Genomic DNA, 15,387 nt, shown 5'->3' with positions numbered 1-15,387 from the left:
CGTGAAAGCACACGTCCCTAGCGCGCTTTCACTCGCACATGGAGCATACGTACGGCAGACAGCAGCATACAGCATTTTTTTCGTAATTTTTTTTAGGAGTGGGAGCATGGGCGCGCGTGTTGACCAGCAGCGAAAAGCGAAACAAAAAGGAGGAGAAGGGTGGGAGATTTTGGAGGAAGGAGGGCACGTGTTTTCATCACCATAGCAGCATCTAGAGTGAACTAGAGAGCAGCGTCCAAGCAGGGTGTGCGGAGTGCGGGGGAGAACGGTGGCGCACTCTTTTTTTTTTTCTTTTTTTTTTTCAGGAGTGGGAGCGGTGGGCGTGCGCATGGAAACCAGTCTCCAGACGAAAATAACAGCGTTCTTCCGCTAATGCCGCACTTGTTAGGGGAACTTGGTTCCTGTGCTGTGTTGCGATTGTGTTGCATTGTGTGGGTGAAATATGTAATAAATTGTGTTTGAAAGGTGGGTTGCCGGTTTGGCATAAGCAAAAGCTGAAAAAAAGCATGCTTTCATTATAACGCGGTACCACTTATAGCGCGGATTTTTACAACTCCCGCGACTTACGTTATAAGCGGTCTACACTGTACTTCATATAAGCTGAGGGCCCGTGCTTGTCTTATGTGCTAGGCAGCTAGAGGTTGACGTAGATTTTGTTATATTAAAAACGAATCCCCTTCCTTAGGCCGGAAACGACAGAGTTTCGATAAGTCTAAACCCTTGCTTATTTTCCACGTAAACTCTGCATTCCAAATACACAAAGAATTGTTTAAAGCACCTATATACATGTCACCAGCAGCAGCATATGTATCTCAACACACAAATTGTAATGTTGCGAAGCTACCTAAGCGTGATTATGGTGGCTTATTTTGCTAAGTTTACAAACAATTTACTTTGTTATTATAAATGGCAACATACGTGTTGTGCACAGGATTATGTGCTGAGGGGCAGTATGGTGCAAATATCCTGCTAAGATGAAATGACAACTTCTTTATGATTATTATGCTTGCTCAAAGAATTGAAATACTGAATTTATACATATATTGTCACGTAGTAGTGATGGTGAAGAAAACAGTCGGAAAATTGTGTATCACGAAACTGATTCTTCATTGGGCGAACCTGTGCCTATAAAAGCAAGCTACACTCAAAGCACAATGATAGCGGCGAACACAGTCGGCAATCCTCGAAATATTATCAGCGACGAAACGCGTTGGCCTTTATACATAAGTCATCGAAGGTCCCAGAACAATCCCTGGTGCCCACGTGTCTTCCAGAAAGTACTAGACAATTCGTATTGCTCATACAATTAGATTACTTAAGCGCCGGTGACAACAGACAACGGATAGAAGCATCGATAACATTCGAGAAACTTCCGATACATGCAGGTGCATCATGTACCGAGCGATAAAATTTAACATTTGTTAGCCGGTGAAAAGCAGTCACTGGTGAAAGATAAACAAGTACACGTGTCAATATATATATATATATTGTCACGATCCACGCCGACCTCGTGAACGAAGGGGAATCGAGGCACCCTCTCTCCGCGGAACCACCGGCAGCGTGCTGGTGGTGAACGATGACTGACCAAGGTAGATTTACACTGGTAGCGAAGGTTTCATAGACGCCCGTTGGTCCAAAAAATGGTCGCTCATGGGCACCTCAGTGCCCCTGGATGCAGGGGGGCATGCTTACGTATGCGTGATGTTCAATGACGTCACGCTTACGTATGCTTTGGTGCAAATTTTAAACCAGGTTTTTTATAGAATCCGCATTTTCCAGCTCGTATTGAAGGTTGCTGCCTTTCAGCGCGCGCCAACCTTTGCCAGTCAAATGTGCTCAAGTTCCTGCTAGTTATGTCCTTGTTTATGTGTTTATGTGCACTTATGCACCCAATGAAAGTGACTGGCAAAGAAGGCAGCATAGGAAGGCAGCAACACTTCCAGACACTGGCTAAGCATGCATAATTTGTAGCGAATACTCATGCAAGTACTTTGTCTCTGTGTAGAGCAAGGTACGGTCCACAAAGCACTGGCTCAAGTGCAGTTCGCGATAGAGTGTACGGCAAGTATAGTTTTCATTTTCATGGTTATTTACAGCAACCAAACAAATACTGTGATAGAGTACACCAGAAATTGCATGTCACAGGCAGCACAAACAGTATCACTGTTTAAGCTGGCTAATCATCCCAATGGTCGTAGTGCAGATAGGGAAAAGCCCTGAAGTGCCACAAACGTTGTAAGGTAGGAAACTTAAATGTACTGAAAACAATGCTACGACAGCTTCAATTGAGGCAAAAATGACATGAAATAAGTAGGTGCATCAAGATACACATGGAGCATAGGGCACTGGGATTACTCATCACATTTCATTTCTTCATCTGAAAGAATATAGCAGCTATGTTTACACCTGCAAGACAATGTTAAAGCCAGTTTTAGCATCAACAAACCTGCTCAACACATTAACATTACACCATACAGTGAGCCTGCGTACTGTCGTGTTGTCGAGGGGTTGGAGGAAGATTGAGAGACGTCAGGTTTTACGAGTACGGACGAATGACACGTTTATTGTTACGCCATGTTGTCTTTCTCCCCCGAGTCCCCTTGTAGCCGTCCCAGCCTTCCTAGCGGTGGGGTTCACAACAGGTATGTGGCGCCCTCTCTGGAAAGCGTCAAGAGTTCCCATGACACGACACCTTCCCCTTTTGAAAAGAGAAGCCCTCAGCTTGCTCATAGGTTCAGGCGTTGCGGTGGTCTAATGGCTCGGTCACTGCGGGTGGTGTAGTTGGCTTCTTCTGAACAGCCCGTTCCTGCTTGGTTCGGTGGTGCAACTTCTGGCACCTCTTGCAGATGTGCTTTTGTGCGACGAACGCTTCCTTTGGCCATTTGCACAACATAAGATCTCGGTGCATTTGACTGTCCAACGATGGTTCCTTGTTGTTGGCTCCCTTCTCTGATCTGGACAACTGTACCTGGCTTTAGCTGTGGCCTGTCGCTTGTTTTACGCCTCCTGTTGTAGTGTTTGGCTTCTCGCTCACGAATGACCGCATTGTTTTGCCGGAACTGATGCTGGTATTCCCACTTGGGCTCAAGTGTTTCAGGCAGAGTAGGGACGTTTGTTTTGAGCTTGCGGCCCATGAGAAGCTCAGCTGGCGAATAACCCTCGGGTCCAGGTGTAGCTCTCTGGGCAAGAAGGCCTTCCGCAACATTCGTGGATTTACGGATGATGTTCTTGGCAGTCTGGACAGCTCTCTCAGCTTCGCCATTGCTTTGCGCCTAATGTGGGCTGGAGGTCACATGTCTTACACCCCAACTGCTCATAAATTGCAGGAACTAGAGTGAGCTGTACTGCGGGCCATTGTTGGACCTCAAAATGTCCGGAATGCCATAGCGAGCGAACAAATTACTAAGGAACTGCACAAAATGTTTGGTTTGTGTCCCACAAAGCTCTACATAGTCAACAGCTACTATGTAGTTCCTCCCTTCGTGGTGGAACACGTCTTTGCCTACCACTTGCCACGGGCGTTCTGGGAGCAGTGTCTGAAGCAACTCTTCGTTTGCCACAGGACGTTGCATTGTGCAGGTTGGGCATCTCCTCACATGCGTTTCAACGTCATGGCTAATTGCTAGCCACCACGAAGACTCCCGTGCTCTTGCTCGGCATCTCGCAACACCTTGGTGTCCTGTGTGTTGTCGCTGCAGAACTTCTTTGCGTAATGAAGGGGGAAAGACTATCCTTGTGCCCCGAAGTAGGAGTCCCTGTACGACAGACAGTTCATCGGCCACACTTGCATACTTGCGCACCTCAGGTGCCAGCATTTCTGTTTTGGGCCATTTGGTAGTGCAGTAGTGCATGACCAGTGATGTCGTTGCATCTTTTTGCAGCTCGACCTTGGTCCTGTTCAACATCTCAGTTGATGTTGGCAGCTGCTCAATGGTCAGAAGTTCATACTCTTCTATGACGGATGCAAGGTGTTTGCCGGAGCACTGCAGCGGTTTGCGCGACAAGACATCAGCTGTGTGCATGTCATTTCCTGGTATGTGTGAAATCGTGAATTCATACTCAAGCACACGCATGCGAAATCGCTGCAGTCGTGGTGTCATTTTGTTAATGCGTTTTGTTGAGAACAAAGGCATCAAGGGTTTGTGATCAGTCTCTATGCTGAACTGCAGACCGAGCACATACATCCTGAAACGTTCACACGCCCATGTTATGGCAAGTGCCTCCTTCTCCACCTGAGCATACTTTTGTTTTGTCGCTGTCATTGCCCTGGAAGCATATGCCACTAGCTGCCGCTTGCCGTCATTTGTTTGGAGCAGAACAGCTCCCAAGCCATAGGAAGAGGCACCAGCTGATGTAGTCAGAGGCCTTTGTGGATCGTAGTAGCACAACACTGGTGTTGTCGTTAGGTCATCCTTTACCCGATCGAAGGCTTCTTGTTGAGTCTGGTGCCAAACCCATACTGCTTCATCCAGCAGCAGGTCTCGCAAAGGTTTCGTCTTCTCGGCCAGTCCTGGGAGAAATTTTGCCAGCTTGTTGACCATGCCCAGGAACGACCTGAGCTCAGTGGTGTTCTCTGGCGGTGGCATCTTTCTGATGGCTTCAGTTTTCTCCTAGTCAGCAGCGATACCCACTTCATTCAATATGTGCCCGAGAAACTTGATTCTTCTTTTGGTGAATTCACACTTGCGTGGATTTAGGGCCATTCCTGCGTCCTTGAGCCTCTGAAGCACTGCTGTGAGATTTGCATTGTGCTCCACCTGGTTCTTCCCAAAAGCGACGACGTCATCCTGCTGGCATGCTATTCCAGGGAGTCCCTCAAGAATGCGAAGCATTTCTCGCTGAAAGAACTCTGGCGCTGTCGCAATGCCAAAAGGTAATCGCAGGAACTGAAATCTCCCAAACGGCGTGATAAATGTGGACAAGTCCTGGGACTCTGGTGCGAGAGGTGTCTGCCAGTAGCCAGAATTTGCATCGAGCTTGCTGAAAACTTTTGCATTGGCCAGCTTCGCCAAGTTTTCTTCAACTGTAGGCATGATGATCCTTTCCCGGATCAGCTGGCGGTTCAATTCAGTGTAGTCAATGCAGATTCTGATCTCTCCATTCTGTTTCGATGCAATGACCATAGGTGCACACCATGGTGTCGCATGGTAAACCTGCTGGATCACTCCAAGATCCTTCATTCTCTGTAGTTCTTGTTCGACTTTAGGCTGGAGTGAAACAGCTACTCGTCGAGGCATTGTCACTGCATAAGGCGTAGCATTTGCTTTGAGTGTCACCTTGTAGACAGTTTTCATTTCACCAAGTCCTGTGAAGAGTTGGCAGAACTCTGGTCTTGCCTCGGGGGACACCATGCTTCTTGCTTCGGTTTGTTTGTTGGCCTCAACTGCCTCCAGCTGTGACAGTATGTCGAGAGCACGTATGGCTGGTCGTCCCAATAGAGCTGTTTGTAAGCCTTCAACTACAAAAACCTGTTGCTGAACAGACTTGCCTTGCCATGCGATTGTTGCACTGAACATTTCCTTTGTTTCGATGGGTGTTCTGCCCGGTCCGAAAAGTCTTTTGTCAGGAGTTTTCAGTCTGCATGCGGCTGCTGTCATGCTGCGAAGTAGGGATTACACTCACGTCTGCTCCTGTGTCGACTTTGAAGCAAACAGGACGACTGTTCACAAGTGCAATGATAAACCAAGGTTCAAGGGTGTCTGTCTCGCTGACCTCACCAAGAAACACTTCCTCCGTGTTTGCTGTCCCTAATTTCTTGGTTTTTGATCCAAATGCCGTTTGCCCTGTCAGTTGCTGGCGTCCCGACAAGCATAATGTTGCATAGTGACCAATTTTCCCACAGTTGTTGCACTGCTTTCCGAAGGCTGGACACTGCTTCTTGGAATGCTGCTGTGTGCTGCCGCACCACTTGCACAAATTTCGTCCCTCGAAGTGCAGCACTGGAGGTTTGGCTGGTTTCCGTTGCGCGCCTCCATGGTTGCGGCGTTCTTTTGACCGTCGCAGCTCCTCGACTGCAGCACCGCGTTCCGTTCCGTCGCGTAGCTCGTTCTGTTGCTTTTTGACGAATTCGGAGTTCCGTGCAATTTTCCCTGCAGACTTAAATGTGAGTTTCGAGTCTAGTTACAGCTTTTCACTTAGACCGAGGTCCAAAAGTCCTACAACCAACCGGTCACGAATGAGGTCGTCTTTCAGTGAACCGTATTCACACGTTTCAGCGAGGTTGTTCAGGTCTGTGATAAACGATTCGACCGACTCGTTTGCTTCCTGCTTACGGCAATTGAACTTGGCCCTCTCGAAAATGACGTTTGTGCACGGTATGAAGTGTCCCTCGAACTTGTTTTTCACTGTTGCGTAGTCCGCGAGGTCGGCGTCTGTTAGGCTTAGTGACACCAATACGTCTTCGACTTCCTTCCCCATCGCCTACACGAACGTGTTCACCTGTGTTTCTACATCATGAAGGTGAAGTCCCGACACAATGCGATAGCGTTCCCATCTTGCGACCCAACGTTTCCAGTCATTTGGGTCTCGGAAATCCAACTTCTCTGGTAGTTCGACGGCGAACGGGTTGAAAAAGCTGGTGCCATTTTGACGGCCCGCTGCTGCTGCTTGTTGAGCGTCGTTTTCCCTTCCGTCTGGCATGTTGGTCGTTTCGTGGCTCTCACCGGGTGCTAGGCGACTTCTTGTTTACCGCTGCCACCATGTCACGTTGTCGAGGGGTTGGAGGAAGATTGAGAGACGTCAGGTTTTACGAGTACGGATGAATGACCCGTTTATTGTTACGGCATGTTGTCTTTGTCCCTGAGTCCTCTTGTAGCCGTCCCAGCCTTCCTAGCGGTGGGGGTCCCAACAGGTATGTGGTGCCCTCTCTGGAAAGTGTCAAGAGTTCCCATGACACGACACGTACAACCTCCACACCTGCTTCTGGTCGATAACCAGAGTATGTTGAACCAATTCTAATCAAACTAAAGCATACATGAAGTACACCCTACAGTGAAATGCAAGGACATTCACATGGCAGTAAAGCATATATCACCGTACTGTATGTTACAATATAGCCAGATAAAGCTTAAGCGCTTTTCTGCATTCTTTTTCTGTCGTCTCGTTGTGCTGCAAAAGATCCTGCTAAAAACTCAAAGGAGATGCAGCAAGCCTGTTTAAAGGTGGCTTTGTAGCCAATGGTGCTGAGTGGTAGTTATGAAGACACGGTTCATTTAGTTATACCTGTCAGCACGAAACTGCAGGGGGCAGGAAGGTGGAAAGATTGACCCCAACATCACGGAAACCAGTTGAATTCATTGCCAGGAGGGTCTCCTTTGGGAGGCATTCGATTTATAGGAATGGAGTTTTATACGACAATAGTGCACAAGTACATAGGGGACACTTGAAAAGGTTGTACATTGCTTTAAAGTACCGTAATAGTGGAATGAAGGATGAAAGATGCTGCATTGTTAAACCATTGCCCCTGTGAGCAACCATGTCACATCCTAGTAAAGCAAAATCCACAAGGAAAAAAAAATTAGAATATATAGCCAGGCTGTGAACCAGAAAAAACATTTCCAGCCCTTAAACCAGCCCAAACAGATCTGTTGCACACACTGGAAAATAGCTTGCAACTTCACAAAACATTCAGCCAGTAGCTGGGGAATTGCATCCTTTTTTAACTGCGTAGCCTCAATGCTTGCTTTGTAGCTTTCCGTTTAGTGGTTTCACTGTGGAGTTCAAGATTTTTTCTGCGCGCAAGCCAATGCAGCCTCACCCTGATGAACAGGGCAAACAAACCATCATAAACATCATCACCACACACAGTTAGCAATTTTTCTACGTTGGCACGAAGTAACAAGCACAGATCATGCCCTACATGTTCTTTTCCCATAATATCGGAGGCAGATGCGATAAAAAGCTGCTCGCAAGCATTGATGAATGCTACAAAGGAGGGTGCAGGAACTGACAGGATCCCAAAGTCACCTTCTCCAGATTTTTTCACACTCAAGTACAAGAAAACTTGGCTTTGATCGGTAAAGGCTGCATTCTCTTGCCTCAACTCACACTTACACAACCCTGTAGCACACCTGTGGCCATTCATAAACTTAAAGGCAAGCCAGACTGCAAAATAGACAATGTTGTCCTCTTCCATTAAAGATGGAGAATCATAAGGCAGAACTGCTGCAGCTGGCAAAGGTGTAGGTGTACAGAGAGAAGGAGCAAATTTAGAAAAACAAGCTGGGAGAGTGGCCAGAACACTAGACATGTCTTCAGCACAGTTGCTGCTTTCCAAGAGTTTGAAAAGGTTACTAACTAAAAGATGTCTAAATGCCGCCTGAAACTGCCAGCAAGACGAGTTGCAGTTCGTTCCAGATTTTGACCTAACTATTGCAAAGGTGTTTTCAAGCGCATCCTGGTTATGGTGTCTGGTAAGGAGGTATGCCAAACCATAGCTAGACGCCAGGTGGTTCCATAACAGCAGCAAAGCCCTCATAGTTTGGCAGAAGCCATGGATGCAAAGAGGCTGCCGTGCACAGCCTGGAATTTTGATATTCTCGAAAACTGCAATGCACTCCTCCAAAAACTCTTTATGCACAGATCCTGCACACATTGCAGATGCATATGGAGACTTTCCCTACTTCTGTGAAATATTTAGACTATCAAAGAGCCTGTCGATCCTCTCAATAAATCTGGCTGCGTGGATAGCCTCTGCTGGCAATTGCTGGAATGTTACCTGCGTGCACAATGCAGCGGCGCAATGATTGCTGAATACATGTACTGCAAGTTTCACCGAAATCTTGGAAGCAAAAGTCAAATTAAAGCGCCGGGCACTCAACTTAGGAATGGACCGAATTTGCATTTCTCGATCCCTATCATAAGCCTGTCGTATGCACGAGCTTTTAATTGTGTCACTGCCTACCCTGAAGTTGTATTTGAACAACATATTACGTAAACATTTGAGCAAATGTGGTGGATCAAAAATAAAGAAACGCGGTTCACCATTGACATTTAAGTACGGCTTTTCAGGGGTTACAAGGTTTGAAAACAAAGAAACATTTTGGTTCCCCTGATCACAAACCACAGCCACAGGCTGCAATCCAGCTCCAACCAACATTTTGTGGCATTTGAAAAGGTCATGCAGAGCAGTTGCAGGTTCTGCCTTATCTGCAATGAAATAACCAAGAGGCTGCTTGCACGGTGTGCATATTCCTTTAGACATGAACACAAGGGCCTTGTTTGCGAGATTTGGACCTTGTACTGCACCATACTCTTCAAAGCCTTCAACTCTGTCGGACACTGGGTTATATGACAGCTCCTTTCTGACATGCATCTCATCAAAAATTATAGTGCAAGCCCTGTCTTGCCTTGGAAAAGGCGCTGCTCGTTTGCTGATCAAATCAAAATCTTCAAGGTAAAACCCAACCCTCAGTGGTCGGTGTGCAAGCCACAGCTGCAGAGACCTAACAGATGGAAGTCTTTGGAGTGTCCTACAATATCTAACCTTTTGGACTGTGGAAGTATAAACCTAAAGCAAAGGTTTTATTTTGGCTGCACCATCGACGGCCAAACCAGCTGCCATTACGCATCTTTAGCTGGGCTTCGACAAAAGCAGCAACAGCTGGAGGTAAATACTCACGCAGGCTCTCTACCAGTTCGGCAGTGGTCTTCATGCAATGGCGTTGAAGCAGCAGTCCTTGTAGCCTCTTGTTGCGGTCACTGAGCCACCTGAGCTTGGCTCGAAGTTTCTGAAGAGGCTGCCTTTCGTTGGATGAGGCTGGTGACAGATCCTGAAGGGTAGAGAATCGACAGAAGAGCGATAAGTTGCTGCATCTGGTTTAGTCGTAGTTCCATGGAATCTTGCAGCACCAAAAGGGTGCAATATTGTGAAAGTGTTGTCAGGAAGGAAGCGTGCTTACCATGTCTCGAACAAGTACAACCGCTTGACTCTGTAGGAGGACGTGACGGCGGCTGAGGAGCCGTGCCGTCGTCCCTGTGGTGACACTGCATACGAGTGCAACGTGTATGCGTGTCGGATTAAACAGTCAACGAGCTGCGCTCTAGGTGACGAAAGGAAAGAACCCCTGTTTGTTGTGCTGGCAGATAGTATACACTCTGGGAGACGTCACATGGTAAAAGTAGCTTGGCGTATGCAGTTGTCGCCCAGCTATCTGTCATGACGTCACACGCCGAACACAGGCAGGCGATAACAGCACATCCCTCTTTTTCAAGCACAGGAACATTCGCACATACATGGTAGAGAATATATGTTGTAGTACTAGAAAAAAAAAACACCAAACCTTTCATCAAAGCCCAATCTTATGGGTTTTTTCATCACACAGGAACATTCGCAGATACATGGTAGAGAATATACGTAGTACTAGAAGAAACAAAACACCAAACCACTACTCATCAAAGCCCAGTGGCTTGGGTTTCTTCACCACTCTACCATACCGCGTTACAGTGCTAGTGGGGTCACTATTGGCCACAGTGCAAGTCGGAGGCACCGCTGAATCTGTTGCAGTCGAGCCATCTGGGCTATGAGCCAATTGTGCCACGCTCAGCTGCTCTCTGTTTTCTGGAAATTCGTAAGTTTCTGTAGTTTCCATGTGCGTCCTTTCTTCTGGGAGACGGTTAAGCATTCTCCTGTTTCGGCGGAGGTTAACGCCGTTGTTTGTTCGCACTACATATGACTGCGGTTTCGGTGCTGGTGCGAGGACTGTGGCCTTGGATTGCATGTCTGTCACCCAGACCAGGTCACCTGCTTCTAGCTTGGGAAGCCGTCTGGCACGATGACGTCAGTTGGAGTAGCAGCATTTCCGCCGCCTGACCTTCTGGTCGCTGGCCACGACTTCTTTCGGGCTGCTTTTTCCCGGATTTTGATGATGTGGTAGCATTAGGACTCTTGTTCTCAGTCGCCAGCCATAAGTATTTCCGCAGGACTGACCCCAAGAATGCCGGGCGTCGACTTGTAAGGCAACAATGCCAGGTAAGGGTCTTTAGACTTTAGAAGGAGGTGCTTAACCGTCTGAACCATTTGCTCTACTTCCCCGTTGCCCTGCGGGTGCCTCGGACTCATGGTGACATGGCGAAACCCGTATGACACAGCAAACTGTTCAAACTCAGTAGCCACGAACTGAGGACCGTTGTCGGTCACCACGCACCACGGTGTAAGAAATACTTTAGGTGAGCAGAAGCCGCGGCTACCCGCTCCGCGACTATGTTCTGCTTCGCAAGCAGCCCGGGAGATGGTGCTACCAACTTCGGACCCGGTGAGCCGGGATCAACGTCGCCAGCAGCCTCGCGGCCGGGAGCCCGCTTGCTACTCTTGCAGCTCTTCTCGTTCATAAGCGTGCACATAGCTAATATCTCGAATGCAACGGTGTCTGAAATATTTAGTGCAAGACTTCTCGCTCTCTTATCATGTTCAGTGAATTCATTCATCCGCTGAAGCCAACCGCTCGAGAGTACTGTCACGCCTTCGTGGCTGCGGCGACTACATTCCGAAAAGAGCGGAATGCAAGAAAAGCCTGTTTCTTTTGATTTCTTACACATCTAAGAAACCCCTAGCGCTCGAAATTAATTCAGAAACCCGCAGTGGGCGGCATCTGATGTCCACATTTGAAACTTTATGGCATTGAATGCCTAAACTTGAATTGACCAACAGTGCGCAGGTACTGGTTTCAGGAGTATCTCGGTCTTACGGGTCCTTGCTTCTGAAAAAAGAAAATAAATCTCACATATTTTTTTTTCTATTGCTGTGAAGAAGGGTATGCGAACTAGCATCCAAGCTCATGCGGACGGTGCGTGATTCGTCGTTGCATGATAACTTGTCACAAGATAATAAAATAAAGCACGAGTGGCAGCATGGTTACTGCGTGACCGCATGAAAATTTATTGACATGACAAAATATTCAAAACGGCACTGACATTTTTGAACACAAAGAGTGATTCACAGAAAGCATAGTTATACATTATAAATAATACAAGACAAAAATACAAGACATGCGCTCGTTGGGTCAAAAAGTTTCACGCAAGCTTAGACATTTTTCGCAAATCCTGGCTTTTCTTCGTTTCATTATTCTGGAGCTGTCGACAATACTGGCGCATACGAACAAATATGTAGTATTGCAGCAGCTTGGCTAGCATATTTTCTCTATGGAGAGCACAAGGAAATGTAAAATCAAATTGTTCCAGAACAGCACCTGTTGTTTTGTCATAAACGTCCCTCTCACTTGCAAACTTTGAGAAATGTTCCTCAGCTGCCTTGAAGAGGAGATAGAGATGCATGTGGGGGTGTGTCAAATGACCTCTCATCTTGCAGTTCACCAAGTCTGCTTCGGGAGCTTTATCAATGCCCGTTTTACCTGCAAGAGCTTGCTTGCAAGAAGCACAGGATGCTTCTTTGCTCAACTTCCTCGCTACAAATCCTGTCACATAATAGATGATGCACTCAACAACAGTGGCATTTGAACAATCATGTTCGGATACCTCGTCACACTCCCACGTTCCGATGCTTACTAAGCCATCCAGCTTCTCTTTCAGCTCTTCGAGTTTGTCCGTGCGCTGTGCGGCTGAGGACTTAAATATCTCCCTAAAGTCGACAAGAGTAATAAAGGCAGACTGCCCCTTTTCTGGCGCTACACAGTTTCCGAAGCGTGGTGGTTTGAGCAGGGAATAGAGTGACAGCATGCGGTAAAGTTGTAAAAAAGTTGGGAAAGTAGGATGCTCATTGTGTCCGCCTGCTTGTCTGATGATACCGAAGAAGCAATCTAATGGGTCCTGGTTCATTTTTGCTGTGAGTACATACTTAAAGCCACAGTGCTCCAGAAGGTACCATGACAATTCCCTTACCGACTTCAGTGTAACCCGCAATGCATAAGCTGTAGGCTGCGTTAGAAAGACGTCCTTGTGTATGTCACCCCACAGCACTTCTTCCTCCCAGTCATCAAGCCATTCAGATGCCTTGATAAAGACGTCGAAATCCTTGCATCCTGGTGTCAGTCCCTCAGCCGGAAAGCGTCGGTTGAGGGTATCAAATAGATCATTTAGCAGAAGTGTACATTCCACAGTAGGCTCGACATCATACAGCCGCGGTGCTCCTCGACATGTGTAAAACTGCAATCCCTTTGCGACAGTCCTGCTGAAAATTTGGGTGGCCAGCTTAACTCCCATGCGGAGCATGTTTGAGGGGTTAACATGATTGTAAGAGAGCTTTGGACACAGTCGAAGCTCTCCAGCATTTTTCGTGTCTGCTACAAACAGGGCATCATAGCATGACCATTTTATAAGCTTGCCCTTCCTCTGGAGGATTTTCTTGTTATGCAAGCGATTTCGAATACACTTGAGAAGGTGAGGCACGTCTGCTATCGCATACACTCTTCTTGATGGATCTGATGGATGTTCAAAGGAATTAACCACACGCCCTTTAGCACCGCTGACTCCTAACGTCTTCCACTTCGCCCTATTAGTAGTGGATGCACCGTCGCAAACAACACCATCAATGATAACGTCAGCCTGCTCTAAGCGCACAATGCATTGAAGCAGTAACTGGGCTAAAAGTGTCCCTTTCGCCGGACCTTTTGAAGCGAACACTGCTATTGGCTGCAAGTAATTCTTACCAAATGGTGAGAATGCAAAAACCAGTCCGTGATCAGCCAACTCATTTTTGTGACCTCGCCATGATCAACGAGACCAGCATAAGTCATCGTTTTTGAGTTTACAGACATTTGTTTCCTGACTTGAATTTCATCATGGATGAGCATTCCTCTGTGCTGAAAGGCCGCCTTGCTGGAGATTTTAACCTTGAGAGCTGTGAAAAACTCATCGTCAAAGCCACATTTCAGGCCCACCATGCTAATGTATTTCCTTATCGTGGAAATACATGGCAAAGGTAACACCTCGTTGTTTCGCAGAAAGGGGTCAGAAGCGGGGCTTCTAATATGCATCAAGAGGCACAGCAGCAGCCACTAGTCGGAGTACCTTCTGCTCTTTGCACTTGTTGCTCTAGCAGCGGAGATACATTCTTCCAGGAGAACAAGCTGCATTGGGGGAATATCAAGCCTTTGAAGCTTATCTCTGACTTCTTCATGCTACAGCTTCATTATTTCTTTTCTGCTGTTCTGAAGTTCTTTTGCTAGCAGTTGGTTGCGCTTCATCAGTCGTGCACGTGACTGCTGCAATGCGGCTTTCGCTTTCCGCAGGGCGTCAAGCTTCTCTTTTGCAGAAGGCATCACAGAAAGCCTGATGCACTTAAGTGGTTGCTTCTGTCGAGCTCTTGCAATCTGTCGGTCATTATGTATCCTCAAAGTGTCAGCCAATGCTCTGCATGACCGACAAATGGCACTACCAGGTAATACCAGTGAGCATTTGTTGTGTCTCCATTTCCTTTGACAGTTGATGTAAGCGCATTGAGGTGTGACATTAGGAAAATCTTTCAAATTTGGCCCTCCAGAGCAAACATCTAAATTGGCCACTGCTCGTACTGTATCTTCAACTTCGCACACAGATGTAGCAAGCGAACTGATGCCTACATCACCAGATGCAACAGGCTTACCAAAAATAAACACTTGCACAGTCATGTCGCTTTTGACATGCACAGACTTTCGGTTAAACGGCACATCGGGTCCATCACAGCTAGCGTGAAGCACAGAAGCATCGGCAAACAAAACATCCCTAAGCCCGTCCGTATCAATTCGATAGACTGCCGACGATGAAGATGGAAGGCACATGCTTGAAGCCGAGGTGAAGAGTTCATCAAATGCTGACTTATTAGAATACCCAGCTTGGGCTTCAGTAGCGTCGCCAACGTCATTGTTTGCTTCAGCAGCCCTTTGCTGTGGTAATGCACTTTCTGCAAGCGAATGAGGTTGGGACTCTTCACAAAGTTTTCTGCGCACAGATGTGCAGGACAGCTCGCCACACATCTGCCATATTTTTTCGAGGGTTCTTAATCTTTTTTGACAAGTAGCCCGGCGCACCATCGAAAATAGACGGCAGAGCGTCTTTGGCAAGCCCGGCTCTCCTTTTCCCCGACATTAAAACATGACCGTTAATATCTCTGCGGACCAAGTCTTTAGGATAAAATGGGGAGCAAAGTGTCTCTCGCACACATGATCCGTTCTTTGCAGCACGCGGTCTTTTCATGGTATCGCCTGCCTCCATGCCTGAAGCCTTTCTTCGTTAGCTGGCGGCGTGAAAAGCACGTACATTTCCTTGCAAGATTTGTAGCCAATATTGCAAAACGGCACAAAGCACTTGCCCATTCTTCCTCCGCGCACAGACACCTGGCCATGAACACAGTTTCGAAAAACCGCACAAAAAACAACAACAACGACAAGCCGACAAAAGAAACTAGCGTGCGATGCGCGACCTTCGCTGCACGTGGCGTGATACGGGCGATACCTG

General features: G+C 47.3%; 1 pseudogene; it reads right to left on the bottom strand.

Annotated features, from left to right (window-relative positions):
• Positions 1-6,914: 6,914 nt before the first annotated feature.
• LOC119453915 (uncharacterized) lies at positions 6,915-12,143 on the bottom strand (annotated as a pseudogene).
• Between the last annotated feature and the right edge of the window lie 3,244 nt (positions 12,144-15,387).

This window comes from Dermacentor silvarum, chromosome 5, assembly GCF_013339745.2.
Source record: "Dermacentor silvarum isolate Dsil-2018 chromosome 5, BIME_Dsil_1.4, whole genome shotgun sequence".
Lineage (NCBI taxonomy): Eukaryota > Metazoa > Arthropoda > Arachnida > Ixodida > Ixodidae > Dermacentor > Dermacentor silvarum.
Note: the sequence above shows the minus strand (reverse complement) of the source record. Positions and strands in the feature narration are given on the sequence as shown.